Source organism: Herpailurus yagouaroundi, unplaced genomic scaffold (genome assembly GCF_014898765.1).
Source record: "Herpailurus yagouaroundi ecotype Mexico unplaced genomic scaffold, PumYag 166, whole genome shotgun sequence".
In the NCBI taxonomy this organism is placed as follows: Eukaryota; Metazoa; Chordata; class Mammalia; order Carnivora; family Felidae; genus Herpailurus; species Herpailurus yagouaroundi.
Window position 1 is genome coordinate 13,418,137 of NW_024412407.1, and position 17,384 is coordinate 13,435,520.

General features: G+C 36.6%; 1 pseudogene; it reads left to right on the top strand.

Annotated features, from left to right (window-relative positions):
• The first annotated feature begins 15,045 nt into the window (after window positions 1-15,045).
• On the top strand, window positions 15,046-16,889 carry LOC121038719 (elongation factor 1-alpha 1-like; annotated as a pseudogene).
• The last annotated feature ends 495 nt before the right edge of the window (window positions 16,890-17,384 follow it).

A 17,384-nucleotide genomic window follows, 5' to 3' on the forward strand; every position in this document is an offset into this window, starting at 1 on the left:
CACACACACGCACACACACACACACACATATGTATTCTCAAGGAAGAGGGCTCATTTAAGGCATAAAAATATGCTATATTTTGGCACCATAAGGTTTTTCATAAACTATATAATTAACTTGAGTAAACTGTGTAATACTAAATTCCACGAGAGGAATATTTTAACCTTATGTTATATCTTAGGTGGAGGAAAGACAAAATATTCTAGCCTGTTTTGAATAAGAAGAACATAAGGAAAGTAAGAAAACAATGAAAGGAAGGACTACTGAAGCAGGAAAAGAGAAGTTTATCTGATTTTAGAACATGAAGCATAGTGACTCACAACAATGCTTTTCTTTCCTGTTGACAACTCTGAATAACAGAATAAACCAAAACACACAGATAATGTTTGGGACTCTGCCTCTCATCTACATTTAAGTCCCTCCACACAACAGGAGGCACTTCAGAGGAAGTCTGGGGGGATATAATAATATAAACTTGCAGCTCTGTTTTGTCATCCCAAACCCACCTTCTGAGAGGAAGAGCTGGAACTTTTGCCTTCTCCTTTGACCTTGCATCCCTCTCCTTCAACCTGCCTTTGCTTCCCCATCACACTGGTAAACTCCAAGATCTCACACCCTGTCCAGGCCTTAACACTGCAGATGGCTCTCGCCTCCCTCCCTGCCCTGAATGTTTTCTCATCAAGGTCAACTGCCTGATTACAAGCAACTCAAAAACATACAGATAGTTCTACTTCTGATCTTGCTTAACCTTTACGCAGCTTTATCACCTTTTATCCCCCTTTCTGTTTGGAAAAGCTTTCTTCCTCCAACTCACACCACAATCTCCTTATTTTGTTCCTATGCTTCGGTTTCCTTTGTGAGCTCGTTTGTCCATCCTTTAATGCAGACTTCCCCCAGCAATCTGTCTTGGGTTTTATTTTCTTCCTATGCATATTTCCTATGGGCAATTTTACTTACTTCTATGGTTTTAATGACCAGCTCTAGGCTGATAAGCCCAAATCTCAACATTGCTAGTTCAAATCTCTTTTCTGAGATCCAGAAATAAATACAACTTCCCTACTGATCAGGTTTACTGATGGTCCATAGAGATATCAAATTTAACAAATCTAAAACTGAATTCATTGCTATGTCATTACCCCTCCCCAAATGAGCCCTCTTTTTAGGTTTTCTGATTTAGTTGTAGGCACTATCTTTCATCCTGTCGCTCAAGCGAGAAACCTTGAGTACCTTCCCAGCTCCTCCCTCACTCTCAACATCATACATCCAATAACCAAGTTCTGTTGACTCTTCAGTTCAGACATCTCTTAAGTCTATCCACTTTGTCTCCATTTAAACAATCATAGCCATTTCTTCCACAGCTCACATCTATTTCTGCACCAAACTGGCTGCTTACAATTGTTCCTAGATCAAATCTCACATCCTAATTGCAGCCCATGTGACCTTTCTAAAATGTTATGCTAGTCATTTCATTCTTCTGTTCAAAATCCTTTAACTGGTTCCCCACTGTTTCTTTCATTCATTCAGTATACTCCTTGTCTAGTTACAGGCTATTATATTATGTTAGGTACTTTGTAGAGTGCCAGGGCTATGGTGACCACAAAATATTATCCAGCAAGACACTGTTTTTTTCCTACAGCAAAGATTTGGTTCTCCTGCTAACCCCAGACTTCAGATTTATGGTTTCAGAACTTTACATTAATCATAATTGTTCATTCCTCTTAGTGATAATGATGCACTGACACATTATTTCTCATCCTATGAATGTTTCTGATATCTATTTCCCTGCTTTGCTTCTGTTTTAGTTCTCGATACCTTCCAGATTGAACCTGGACTTACTTTCTGTCTACTAATGGGACATTTTGAATGCCTTAGCTTGGCTGCATTCTACATCGGAGCTCCTAGAAGTTCCCCAAATTACATTTTTGTCAAGAACCCTCCACCCCCAAAGTAAATACTGCTTTGGGTTACAGCTGCTACATCCTGGCTTGGTCTCTGAATTATTGGCTTTTCTCATAAAGGGCTACAGAATTGTTTCTGCTTTCTCATATTTTTTATCATTAATTATTTTCTACTTTCAAAAAGAAAGCTTTGTTCTTAACTCTTTTTACCCTCATTTTCTTTACAACATATTTATTGGTGTTGTCCAATTTTTTTCCTTTTTAAAACTCTTTTTTTTTTTCCTTTGGTCGTTATGATACAGCACCATGGGTACTGTGATAGCTGTCCATTGTCTTTTCTGCCCTTACCACTGGCTTGCAAATCTCCTGTCATCCATTAAAAGTAGTAGCCATTACCTAAAGTACTGACCATCATTCTATTATCTTTTATCTCTAAACGTAAATGGTTCTGTCATATACTTTGAAAGCTTCAATGATTATTTCCAGATCACTCTTGTCAGGTCCAGAACCACAGGCTCACAATTCTTGAATTTCCAAATGCTGCTAGAGGTTTTCTGTGTCTGAAGCTCATGGGGCTCCTCTTCTTTAATCCCCTTCATAGCTTCTTTCTTTTCCAGTAGACTGCCTTTTGTTATTATTAGATGAGATAATATATGTCAATGGCATATCGTGGATGGCACACAGGAAGGCACCACATTTATTAATCCCTTCTTCTACATGTATCTACACTTGAAATGTTAGTAATGTTAGTGCATTTTACCTCCACTTCTCTTGGAAAGTGAATGTAAAGTAGCAGTTTTCATGGAGTCTCCATCCTCTTAAATCTCACATTCCCACCCAAATGAAGCCCTTCTTTCTATAGCTTTGATGAGCACAACTTTCCAACTAGCTTCCTCCTTCTACTTATCCTGTGCACTGATTCCAGACAAATATTCTTGTGTCACAGCCTAATTATCTGATTGGCCTGTTCAGATACATTCAATGGCCTCCCAGCATCCGTTGAATACTAATTTTGAGATTATGAAGGTACAGAAAGATACTCATATCCCTTTTGGTGAGCCTAAGTATTCAACTCAGTCCTGGATTACTAGGTGATAGAAAACATCCTATAGGTTATAAAGTGAATCTTCAAAACATATAGCACTTGAACAAGCATTACATACCTCCCTTCTATTCCATTTCTTCTCTAATGTTAATTCTAGAATGGGTTTTAGTTACTTATTCTCTGGCTTTAAATGCCTCACATTACAATTAAAATTCCTGTTCCAGGTACTTGACAATGGAATTCATATATCACAGAGTGAATGCAACAGAAAGTAGGACCATGACTATGGACAAATGAGATATGATTGTTTCAATCAAGGAAATAACATTCTTATTGCTTTTGACTCATATTATATAAATTTATGCAACATTTTTAAAGTAAACTCTACCCCCAATGTAGGGCTCGAACTCACAAACCCAAGATCCAGAGTCATGTGCTCTACTGAAATTTATACAAATTTATATAAAATCAATTTTTCCTTATAATCCAGATACGTGAAGGTAGTTTAGAAACAACTCTGTTTAGACTCACTCGAATAATTCACAGCTCTATATAACATCGACATTATATTATTCTACAAATAAAACAGAATTAGAAATATGCTTACATGAAAAGTAAGAGGTAAAGCCAAAATTAATATTCTAATTTCAAGCTATTCAGGCTTCCTTCTTCTCGGGCAAATTTACTTTAACATATAATTTTTTTTTAATTTTTTTTTCAACCTTTATTTATTTTTGGGACAGAGAGAGAGACAGAGCATGAACGGGGGAGGGGCAGAGAGAGAGGGAGACACAGAATCGGAAACAGGCTCCAGGCTCTGAGCCATCAGCCCAGAGCCCGACGCGGGGCTCGAACTCCGGGACCGCGAGATCTTGACCTGGCTGAAGTCGGACGCTTAACCGACTGCGCCACCCAGGCGCCCCTACTTTAACATATAAAAGTATAAGCATGATTGCCTGGGAAAGTTAAGGAGTCAGGATCCCTTCAAGCAGACGGCATAGTCTTCCTCTGACTTTTATGACATGATCCCTCCCAAATTGCTGGGTATTTATCCCACATTGTCTTATTTAGAAAAGCATCTACTCCCTCAGCATTGCTGCCAAAGTGTTGAGAAGACTAACGAATGTATACAACGAAGTCTAAGATAAAGGAGAAAAACCTCAAATGAAGAGGAAAACATTTATTTATTTTCCAAATGAATTACATTGCTTTGTCTCCCACTGCTCCCATCAGCTTTACTGATGCTGGGGAGGCCACTCCCCAAAGGAAAGACTCTCCTCTCCTAACCACAACCATCTCCTCCATATTCACACCTTTCCTCTGCATAAGCAGCTACAGGGCAGAGGGAGAAGATAAGGAACATTAAATTGTTTTTGCAACAACTAAAAATCTTTATACAATTGTTATGATTAAATAATTGGTAGTATCAAATAATAACAATGGATCATATATTTTATTTTCAGTCAGCTATGCTTGAAATCCACCACCCACCCCAAGCTGATTTTGATTTTATAATGGGCCATTCTCCTCCTGGACAATGCTATAAGCCACCACAGCCCAGAGGGGCCCGTCTTGCATGTTCACATGCAGCTCAGGTGTTCACAAAAATAGCAATACAAATCTTGATCACTTATTAATATTATCATTAATGAATACCAAATTGAGGGTTTTCTGCAACAACATACATTAAATATTCTAAGTTTCTTAATTCTGAACTACCTACGCCAGAACATATCCTCTTAAATATATAATTTCCCATCTATAGCAGAATATTTGCAAGAATAACATTATTAAAGAAATAACACTGGACATCGACTTTAGTTTAATTGAAAATTAAGCTGATCAGTAAATTATCCTCAAGCCAGTGTGGGAAAAAAATGTGCATATTGACAACTCAAGAAGGTGACAGAGTCAGGCTGGTATAGGGGAACAACATCTGGTTTGTAATCCATGAGAACTGGTTTTAGCCAAGATTCTAATACGTTCAAACTGTGATTCTGAGCAAGTGAACAAACTTTCACAAGTGTCATTTTTTGTTCTTGTTTTTTTTTTTTCCTTTTAGATATAGTACAATGAGATTTTCCTGATGTGATTTCCTACTGGAATAACATATATGTCTAAAGATTTCATGAGACCGTATGGATTTCTTTCCTAGGTTTTCCTTGGAGAAGTCTTCTCTACTACATGCACAAAATATTTTATCAACAAATGGAAATGCACTGAGGCTTCTAACTTGATAAGCAAAGCAAGATTCAAGTCATGGGATTGGAAAACAATTAATTAAAATTGAAATCCTAATAAGGAAGTTTCCACATCATTAGTTTCATAATGTACCTGTTTCTGCTTATTTCACTGTCACTAGTAAAATTTAATTGCTTCATATTTCATATTTATTATTTTGCATATAGCATGTGTTTCAGATTAGAGAAAGTAATAGAAAAAGCATTAATCAAGCCAGGCCAGTCTCAGCCTTTTTTGCAGTCTCTGATCATCATTTTTATACACACATTTGAGCAATTCTTGTGATTATATTTTTGTTAATTATATGTTATCTCTTAAGCCTTCTGTACTCCTTATGGCAGCATCTAACCACTAAAATTACAATTTCAACCTTAACATGCAATTCGATATTAACTATACAAACACCTTTTTTTTTTTAGTGTTTATTTTTGAGAGAGAGAGACACAAAAGAGTGTGAGTGAGGAGAGGGGAGAGAGAAGGAGACACAGAATCTGAAGCAGGCTCCAGGCTCCAAACTGTCAGCACAGAGCCTGATTCAGGGCTTGAACTCAGGAACCACAAGGTCATGACCTGAGCTGAAGTCACATGCTTAACTGAGCCACCTAAGTGTCATGGCCTAAATATCCAAAGCTCTGATATATACACAGATAGTTAAAAAAGGCAATACTTAAAATTTTGAGGTAGAAAAATTTGGGTTTTTTTTTTAAGGTTATTTATTTATTTTTAGACAGAGAAGGGGTGGGGCAGAGAGAGAGAGAGAGTGAGAGAGAGAGAATCCCAAGCAGGCTCTGCACCGTCAGCCTGGAGCCCAACACAGGGCTTGAACCTGTGAGCCACGAGATCATGACTGCGCCTGAGTCAAAATCAAGACTTGGGACACTTAACCAGCTGAGCCACCCAGGCTCATTCATTTTTATATACTTTTTATGTATAAATTTAATTTTTCTGGCACAAGTGTTATTTCCAGTTTTAAATAATACAACACCTAAACTGGTCTTTAGAATAAGCTTAAAAGGATCTTAATTACTTCCTCTGAAAATTTTCTGAATCAAACACTGGTCCTGAGAGCTATTCTTTTTCCAGATGGCCAACTTAGTGAATTTGCCTCTCTAGAATAACAGGGATTTTGAAGACCACCAATCTGTTATACAAGGGACCCTCTCTCCAGGTAAAATTGGCATCCTTTGAGGGGATCAAATAACCTGATTGCTTCATACAGAAGTTTTTGGTAGTATTTATTGAAATACAAAGCCTGGCATAACTAAGGCCACACAGTGCCTTCAAACTTGATGGGAGTATAGTTTCAATTTCATGACCTCTAGAAATAACATTGTACCAGAATGCAAAAGGATCTAAAAACTCTCTTCTTACTTCTCAACAATACAGCCCTGAAGCCCCGTGTTTTCTCCCCTCAATATGTAACTCTCTTTTTTGCCCTAATAACATTGTCTCAAAGAGATATTACAAGCAACTAGTGAAGATAATGGGTAAAATATAGGTATAGTTCCACAAGCAGTGCAATTTATTATTGCCTTAAAATATCTAAACACAATCCAGGGCCAAGCCCATGATGATAACAGTAAGGCACTTGTCAAAAGGGAAAAATTTAAGAGGAACCTCCCCAAATTCAGTAATCAAGACAAGTAATATTATTTTTAAATGGTTTATTTATTTTTGAGAGAAAAAGACAGAGCATGAGCAGGGAAGGGGCAGAGAGAGAGGAAGACACTGAATCCAAAGCAGGCTCCAGGCTTGGAGCTGTCAGCACAGAGCCCAACGCCGGACTTGAACTCATGAACTGTGAGATCATGACCTGAGCCAAAGTCAGATGCTTAATCTATTGAGCCACTCAAGCACCCCAAGATAAGTAATATTTTAATGGAATATTCTAAAACATCAAAATTAAAGCAAAAATCCCCAATGAACAGAATATTAAAAATTTAAGTAAAGAAAAGATATTATATACTATATCTAGCTAAATAAGTCCTCACACCTGCCGTTTGTTTATCTTGCACTGGTTTATTGTAGAATAGCTACAGTTGTTCAATTCATCAATGTCAGTATACATATCATTAAAAGCTAAATCTATACTTTTATTATTTTTCCATACTTAGAATCTTAATTGTCGGCCATGGACATTCATGAGATGCACTTTATATTCTGCTGCTATTTCTAAAAGAATTTTAAGGAGATCCAATTTAATAGAGTGCTAGTCTTCTCCCCTTCTTAATAATAATCAAATTACTCATGTGCTTCAGGTAAATATATTATTATAACTATTTAATGTCACCTTGATGACATTATCCCACCTATGAAGTTTTTTTAAGCATTTTGAATCCACAAATAATAATAAATTCTTTATACTTCAATACAGAAACACTATAGTATAACTTTATAATTTATAATAATTATTTTTTTTTAATTTTTTTTTAACGTTTATTTTTTTGGGGGGGGACAGAGAGAGACAGAGCATGAACGGGGGAGGGGCAGAGAGAGAGGAGACACAGAATCAGAAACAGGCTCCAGGCTCTGAGCCATCAGCCCAGAGCCCGACGCGGGGCTCGAACTCACGGATCGCGAGATCGTGACCTGGCTGAAGTCGGCCGCTTAACCGACTGCGCCACCCAGGCGCCCCTATAATTTATAATAATTATTTACAACTAGAAAGCACCTGTACTCTCTCAGACCCTTTGCTGATGCTGCTTCTAGAGGCGTGGCTCACACTGATCCTCACTGCACACTGCTTTAGGGAAGACCACCAGAGCTCGAGTAGTTACATAAAACAAAACAAAACCAACAAGCAACCAAAACGAAACCAAACAAAAAGACCAAAAAAACAGGTGCTTATGCACAATAACATAAAAACAAATAGTCCTCGATTGCAATAAGCATTAAGGTTTCAATTATTTAAAATTTCAGAAATTTGAGAGATACTTTCTTGCTCCAGCTCCCTTTCCTTGTCCACATTTACCATTTTGCTTTAGAGCAGAGGGGGCAGTCTTTCAGCTGACCTAATGAAACACTGCTGCAAAATTGAGAAGCCAACCTGTGTGCAATTGCAGTTCAGCCAGAAAGAATGCTAATTCTTGGCTTCAGTGCTTTCTTTAAAGAAATCATTCAGGCTTTTCTGTGGCATGGAACACTGTGACCAGCCAGGAACTGTTAGAGATGAAAATAACCTTTCTTTGTTATGATCCCAAAAATGTAGTATTTGTTTCAGTTTCATAAGAGACCCTCGTACCTAGTTTAAAAAAAAATTGGGGGAAGGGTGGGGTGTGGAATTAGTCAGGCCTAGCCATTGTCTATAAAGGATATAATCTCCTAACTTACAGCGTGCTCCCAAGGGGCTTGTAAGAGGCATACAGCAAATGCTTTAAAAAAAATAGGGTATCATTTTGCAATTGCTCAAGTATGGTAAAAGAACCCTGTATATAGAGGAGGAGGAGGTGAGTTGAGGGCCCGCGCAACCTTTACAAGCTGTATGACAATGAATTCTGATATGAGATATCTTTGTCCCTAAAACGGCATTACTTAATACCCACATCACAGAGTTGTAAGAATTAACTAACATGACAACTATAAATAATATATAAATGATAAACTGCAACACAAATGCCATGAAGAATTTTAAAAGATAACAAAATATAATAAGAATGTAAAGTAGGATTGTAAAGCCAATCTCCATTTCTACTGGAAATAAAATTAAGTTTTAAATTATTGTGATCTGTCCGTAGAGGTATAAGCTAACAAATTGAGATATTGCAACGAAATAATTTCTTATATTAAGATTTTCACTTTTAGGAACATGAATTCAAAGACTGCAAATCATTAATATATGATCCTTTCAATTTTTATTAGGTTTGAAAAGTCAATTCAAATAAAAACACTTAAAAGATATTTTCACTTAGAAAAAAAATCAAAAAAGTGGATGGAGAATTATCTCAGTTTGATAACTTTCCAAGTGGTTTTTAAGTAACATAAGAATAATGGATACTAAAAATAAAGTAAGGCAATTCCATTATAAAGAAATAATTGAAGAGTAAAAATTTTATGTCATAGTACCATTTGACTACTAGTAATTACCAGAGTAGATAGAATATAAATTAAATTGGAAATTTTCAAATACCCTTACTGGGTATGTTAAAAATGTATCATTTTTTGATTTGTTACATTTGGTTCCTTTAAAATAACTTTATAAAACACAGACATGTTTTACATGGCAAAAGAATTTTGAATAAGGCACATAAAATTCTTAATTTTTTTTTATCCTGATCATTTTTGTTTTCTCTTTATTCTACTAACTCTCCTTGAGAAATGTTACCCACTCTGGTTTTCATTACTATTAATATATGATTCTCAAATCTACTTCCACTACCAATATCTCTTCTAAAGTCCACATTCCTGTTTTCAATTATCTACTGGACATAATACTTGGAAATTTCCCATGGACCCTTTGGCCCCTTCCAAAACAAACTCAACATCTCCCACCCTCTGACATCCACTTCTGTCTCTATATTTCCACCTGATTAAAAAGAACAGCTACCCACACAGTGACTCATGTCTAAAATGTGGCAATCATGATTTTGCCTAATTTCAGATCCATCTGATCGGTCACCAAGTTTAATGGGTCCTACTTTTAAAATATCTGTCATTTTGGATTTCATCCCAACTCTGCAACTTATCTTTTCATCTTGTTCCCCATGTATCTTGTTCTACCATATCATTTGTCTGTCTAGAAACACCCATTGGGGTTTATGGATAAGTTGAGCAAGAGAATCTACTTGAGATTTCTAGTTTCTGGAAGAAATTAACTAAACTTCCTAAAGCCTTGAGTTTTATTTATTTATTTCTTTATTTTTTTTTTATTTTTTTTTCCAACGTTTATTTATTTTTGGGACAGAGAGAGATAGAGCATGAACGGGGGAGGGGCAGAGAGAGAGGGAGACACAGAATTGGAAACAGGCTCCAGGCTCTGAGCCATCAGCCCAGAGCCCAACGCGGGGCTCGAACTCATGGACCGCGAGATCATGACCTGGCTGAAGTCGGATGCTTAACCGACTGCGCCACCCAGGCGCCCCTGAAGCCTTGAGTTTTAATTGCAAAAATCAGTATGAACTCATAATGTATTTGATGTTCAAAATCAAAACATTTTTCTTACTCTTTCAACAAAACAAATGAATGAAAAACCCAATAAGCAACCATAAGAGATCCCTTAGCAACAAAACTGAAGACTAAATGAATCAAAGAACTTGGAGGAAATGGTTGATTCCAGACTGGAGGCAAGTTATATACAGTGGGTGAGGTAAGGGAAAAAAAAAAAACAGATTCACCTTGAGTTGGTAACTGCTGAAACTGGGTCATGGGTGCATTAAGAATTCATTAGACTTTTCTGTCTAGTTTTGAACATATAAGAAATTTTTCATAATACACACAAAATAAAACAAAAAAGAACCAGGTCCCATAGTCTACTTGGATGTAAAATTTTATAATGCAGAGTGTCCATAAATGTTTTATAATGTATATAAAACACAATTTTGAAGCAGCTACAGAGGGCTACATTCCAACAGAAAATCTAAATGATGGTAACCTCTTGCAATTATACTGTATCTGATTTTTACTTCAAAAACGTTGTATTTTTTAGCTCAAAGTCTGCTATGAACTGAATTGTACCTCTTCAATTTCATATGTTGAAGCTCCAACTCCAAAAGTGATTGTATTTGAAGATGGGGCCTTGGGAGATAATTAGGTTTAAATGACATCATAAGAGAGGAGCCTTCTTATAATGTTCTTATAAGAACAGACACTATAGAGTTTGCTCTCTCCTCTCTGCACCATGTGAGGACACAATGAGAAATGGCCATCTGCATTGTAGGAAGACAATTCTCACCAGAACCCAGCCATGATCGTGGACTTCCCAGCATCCAGAACTGTGACAAATAAATTTCTGTTGTTTAAACTATCTAGCTTAATGTATTATGTTGTGGCAGCCCAATCTGGCTGATACAGGGCCTTTCATTTTTAGTGCTCATTAAATGGCAGAATTTAAAATGGTGGATTTCTAAGTTGCCTTGAAAATTCTCAAAACACAAAAGAACATTTTGTCTTAAACTTGAAATATACTGAATATACAAACATAAATCAACTACTGTGTAAAATATTCATAATACCAGAGGCTTAAAAATGTAAATGATTAGAAACATTAAATCACTGATGTGATTACAGAATGGTACTTCATAAAAATAGAGCAGCGACAATTAGAATCATGCTTCATAATAACCATCTACAATGTGGAAAAAATTTCTTGCCTTGGGCATCAAATTAAGGTGGATAGCTTTATTCTGTCTAAGAAGATGAATAACACATATCTGGTCTGTTAGAAAGAAAAAAAAGGAGAAACTAATTTACATTTGTTATCTTAATTAATCCTTGACAACACCAAGGACTCATTCTAGTATAACCATGCTATATATAGTTTTCTACATATAAACTAAATAGCATGTTAACTAATTATATAACCTTTCTACTTATTGACAAAATATAGGAACATAAATTGATCTCTAGTACTTTGTATTTAGCACAAAAATATAAAGATTTTTAATATAAAAAACTGAATATAAATTGTTCTATTTTTACTTTTTTACTGATTAACAAGATTGTCAATTTATCTTTAATCTTTTTCAAAAAAAGCAAGCAAAGGTTACGGTCACACATAGGGGAGATTCAATTTTACAGTTGTGGGTGCTAATCTGTGAAAAGCTGACTATTGGCTGATCATAACAGGAAAAGTGATGGTTGAAACCAATAAATCAGGAGATATAACTATACTTCATTATTCTGCTGGTAAGAATTTCTGGAAATAATGAGTGACAACATCTTTGAGTCCTAACTAATAACTATCATAAGGCAAACAAAACAACTTTATACCTTCTTCTTACTTGTGTTACTAATTCACCTTTTGTGAGGAGAAGGTTGTGAATAGCAACTCTTATAAGATGAATGAATACTCTGAGTTGGAAAATTCCTTTAAAAAGTATATTTGGATTTTGGAAGAAGTCACAGGAAAGTGGGAGATGATATTGAACCCTATAAATGTTCATTCATTCATTCAACATTGAGTTATTGACTGCCTACTATGTGTCAGTAATCATAAGTTGGGGAAATCTGCCACAAACAAGATATGCAAAAATCACTGTTTTCAAAAGATTTGTATTCTATAAGAGGACCAGTGTATGAAAACAAATAAATAAACAAGTTAGTTTCAGTTAGTCATAAATGGGTTTAAAATATAAAACAAATAAAACACAAAGTAGAGCATGCCTCAGGGACGATTTTAGATTGGATGATGGGCAAAGCCTCTTGAAGAAGGTGATACTTAGGCAAAGACCAAATTAATGAGAAGGAACAAACTATGGGGGGCAGTGGTCTGGTGGAAAATGTTCTAGGCATGAGGAACATCTAGTACATGAGCTCTCCATATCAACCCTCAATTTTGATAGAGTACCTCTTCTTGGTGCAGTCACCTACCCAGTTCTCAGAAATCTTTATTTACTGTCAAAACCTCCAACACTAATCTCATCTCAACCTCATTCAGTGATCTTGTCATCAACACTACCTCAGCTCCTCTGGTCACATCCATAAGAAAAATCCTCCCATTGGGTGGCTCCGTCAGTTAAGAGTTCGACTTTGGCTCAGGTCATGGTCTCATGGTTTGTGGTTTGGGCCCCACATTTGGCTCTGTGCTGACAGCGCAGAGGCTGGAGACTGCTACAGATTCTGTGTCTCCCTCTCTCTCTCCCGCCCCTGCTTGTCTCTCTCTCTCTCTCTCTCTCTCTGAAATAAACAAACATTTAAAAAAAGAAGAAAACCCCACCATAATCTCAATTTCTAACACCACATGCCCTGACTACTACTCCTCCTTTCTTACCAGTTCACTACCTCTAAGTTCCCTGACTCCAATAACTCTCTTATCCCAGCAGGACCTACAATCCATGGATTTACCACTTGTTTCCTATATTTCACTCCCAACTCTTGCCTTCACCACTTTCCTTTCTCATCATAAATTTTATGGTACATCACTGAAATCACTCCACTATATAAAACTCCAACTTTCTTGCCCCTTTCTTGCTTTATTCTATTCTTGAATAAATCCAACCCTAGTTAAAATCAATTCCATCTATTGCATGCCCACATCTATGTATCTGAACATGGCTAGAAAAACAAATCACAGCATAGAATCATACTGAATGGTTTTGCCTTACATTCATAAACAGTATCCTAAAAAGAGCTGTTAAACCAGACTATTTAGAGTCCCACTGTCCTAGATTACAAGTTCATACTTATTGTTCTCTCCTACAACTGTGAACATGTCTTCCCTCATTCCATCCTTACTGAATAAACACCATGTAAGTGTTATTCTACAAAACCACAGCCGCCACTTGTACATAAGATCCCATCCCTCTACTCTACCAGCATCACTTCAGCAAATCTCCCCTTGTCTTCTTGGGTCGACAGTTTCTTTCTACACCCACTGTTCATTCTTATCAACATACAAACTTGGTGTAACTTGTTTTTTCCCAGATAATTTTCTTTAGGAAATAAGAAAATAAATATATTTTTTTTTCTGGAAGAATAAATGATAAGACTAACCCTGTATTTTCTTTTTTTTTAATTTACCGAATTGATGAAGCTGTGGTTGTGTTAAAAGTATTAGGTCATGGGGCACCTGGGTGGCTCATTTGGTCAAACATCTGACTTTGGCTCAGATCATGATCTTGTGGTTCGTGAGTTGGAGCTCTATGTCAGGCTCTGTGCTGACAGCTTGGAGCCTGGAACCTGCTTCAGATTCTGTGTCTCCCTCTCTCTCTGTCCCTCCTCTGCTCATGCTCCATCTCTCTCTCTCAAAACAATGAATAAAAATTAAAAAAAAAATTTAAGTATTAAGTCATATTATAAAGCCAAAAAAAAATTATAAAGCATAATAGCATGAAGAATGATACTAAAAACAGAAATAGAATTTTTTAATAGAGGCAATAAACAAACCTAACATTAAATGTGATAATTATGGCACTTCAAATCAAAACAAAAATAGGTAGATTAAGTAAAACCAAAACTCTAAATATATTGAAAACCTGGTGAAAATTTGCAAAATAATTAATAGAGAGAAAATATTAAAACATAAATAACTGTTACAAATTATCGCTCCAAAGAAAAAAGTGGGCAATTCTCATGGTTAAGAAATTCAGAAGATGTATAGATAGCCAGTAACATATGAAAAATTTTTAACTTTACACATATTTAATAATATTAAAAAACAAAGGTGATATATTATTCTTGCTTATATATACATATATACATATACATGCACAATATACACACACCTATATATATAGATGTACAACATACTTCCACCCCAATGCCTATATTTCTATCTCTAACGTAGTGTACCCTATATTATGAAACATACAAGAAAGTATTTTCATACTTGTTATCAGCTGATAACTCCCTGAAGGCAACTTGACAATATAAAGCAAAGGTCTAAAAAATGTGGCTATTTTATAACAGCAAAAAAATTAAAAATAATATAAATTCCCGACCATAGGAGATTACATAAATTATAATATATCTTTATGTTAGAATGTGATATGGCAACAAAAATCATAATCTTGAAGAATATGTGAGGATAGCTAATATTACTCCAGGCACCCTCCTACATCCTACAAAATAGTATAAAATAGTACTACAAAATAGTATAAAATAAGTGATCTCATCTTCCTGAAGTATTCATTATAATATTATAAATAATATACCAAAAAATGATAAGATAGCAAAGTATTTGGAGTAACTATTCTCAGTTATGGAGCTATGGGTAATTGCAATTTTCTTCAGTATTTTCCACCTTTTCTAACAGCAGTATATTTAGAAAGTTAAGAAAGCAACAAATATTGAAGATGATGAAGAGGAAGGAGGCAAGTTGAGAAGAGTAAAGTTTTCTTCTCTCCACTTTTTTAAGTGGGAATTGGTCAGAAATCACTAGTGCCTCAAGGTAGTCACATGGTTTGTAGGTCCTTGCACAGGAACAATTAGTTTATTGCAGGTTCTTCACGACCACCCCTACCACCATATTTGCAGATATTTTATGAAAGCCACCAAGGGCAATGACATCTAGCACAGCAATGAGGAGATTCTAGGCTCTCTATGCCACCCATGTGGATTGGGCAGTCAGAGAGTATTTCTGAACTTCAGTTCTAATCACAAAATAAATGGATTGACTTTTTTTGCAATGGGTTTGCCACCAGAACACAGGTGTTGTAAAAACCCCTGCTAAACCTAAACCAAAATGGGAAAGGAAAAGACTCATATCAACATCGTTATCATTGGACATGTAGATTCGAGCAAGGCTACCTCTACTGCTCAATGTGGGATCGACAAAAGAACTATCAAAAAATTTGAGAAGGAGGGTGCCAAGATGGGAAAGAGCTCCTTCAAGTATGCCTGGGTCTTGGATAAACTGAAAACTGAATTCGAATGTGGTATCACCAGTGATAGTGGAAATTCGAGACCAGCAACATCGAGACCGACGTCATCACTGATGTCCCAGGACACAGAAACTTTTTCAAAAACATGATTACAGGCACATCTCAGGCTGACTGTGCTCTTCTGATTGCTGCTGCTGGTGTTGGTGAATTTGAAGTAGGTATCTCCAAGAATGGGCCAACCTGTGAGCATGCCTTGCTGGCTTACACACTGGGTGTAAAACAACTAAATGTTGGTGTTAACAAAGTGGATTCCACTGAGACACCCTACAGACAGAAGAGATACAAGGAAATTGTTAAGGAAGTCAGCACCTAATTAAGAAAATTGGCTACAACCCTGACACAGTAGCATTTGTGCCAATTTCTGGTTGGAATGGTGACAACATGCTGGAGCCAAGTGCTAACACGCCTTGGTTCAAGGGATGGAAAGCCACCCGTAAAGATGGCAATATCAGTGGAACCACAACTGCTTGAAGCTCCGGCTTGCATTCTGTCACCAACTCATCCAACTGACAAGCACTTGTGTCTACCCTTTCAGGACATCTACAAATCGGTGGTATTGGTACTGTCCCTGTGGGCTGAGTGAAGACTAACATGATGGTCACCTTTGCTCCAGTCGATGTTACAACAGAAGTAAAATCTATTGAAATACACAGTGGGCTTTGAGGGAGGCTCTTCCTAGGGACAAAGTGGGCTTCAATGTCAAGAACGTTATTTGTCAAAGATGTTTGTTGTGGCAATGTGACTGGTGATAGCAAAAATGACCCACTGATGGCAGCACCTGGCTCCCCAGTTCAGATATTTATCCTCAACCATCCAGACCAAATCAGTGCTGAATATGCACCTGTGCTGGACTGTCCCACAGCTCACATTGCTTATAAGTGTGCTGAGTTGAAGCAGAAGATTGATCATCATCCTGGAAAAAAACTGGAAGATGGTCTCAAGTTCTTCAAATGTGGTAGTACTGCCATCATCGATATGGTTCCTGGCAAGCCTATGTGTGTTGAGATCTTCTCTGACACTCATCATCTGGGCCATTGTGCTGTTCATGACATGAAACAGACAGTTGCTATGGGTGTCATCAAAGCAGTGGACAAGAAGGCAGCTGAGCTGGCAAGGTCACCAAATCTGCCCAGAAAGCTGAGAAGGCTGTGTGAATATCATCCCCAATGCCTGTCACCCCAGTCTTAATCCATGGTGGAAGAATGGTCTCAGAACTAATTGTCCCAATTGGCCATCTAAGTTTAACAGTAAAAGATGTAAATGTAAATGTACAATGTAAATGTAAATGTAAATGTAAAAGTAAATGATAACAATGCATCATAAAACTTTAAGAAGGAAAAGGGGAATGTTTTGTGGACCATTTGTGCATGCGTGTGTGTGTGTGTCTTTGTGTGTGTGTAGCAGTTTTGAGCCATTATTTTTTAAAATCAGTACTTTTTAATGGAAACAACTTGAACAAAAATCTGTCACAGAATTTTGAGACCCATTAAAACAAAAGTTTAATGAGAACAAAAAATGGATGAATGAGATATCCTCTTTACCTTAGTACTTTGATTACTTATCTGTTTGATTTAGTAATGCAGAGAGAATAAGGGGAAATACAGAACTATTACTTTTATAAATCATATGGTATGCACATATAAAAAGATTCTAAAGCACTGTAG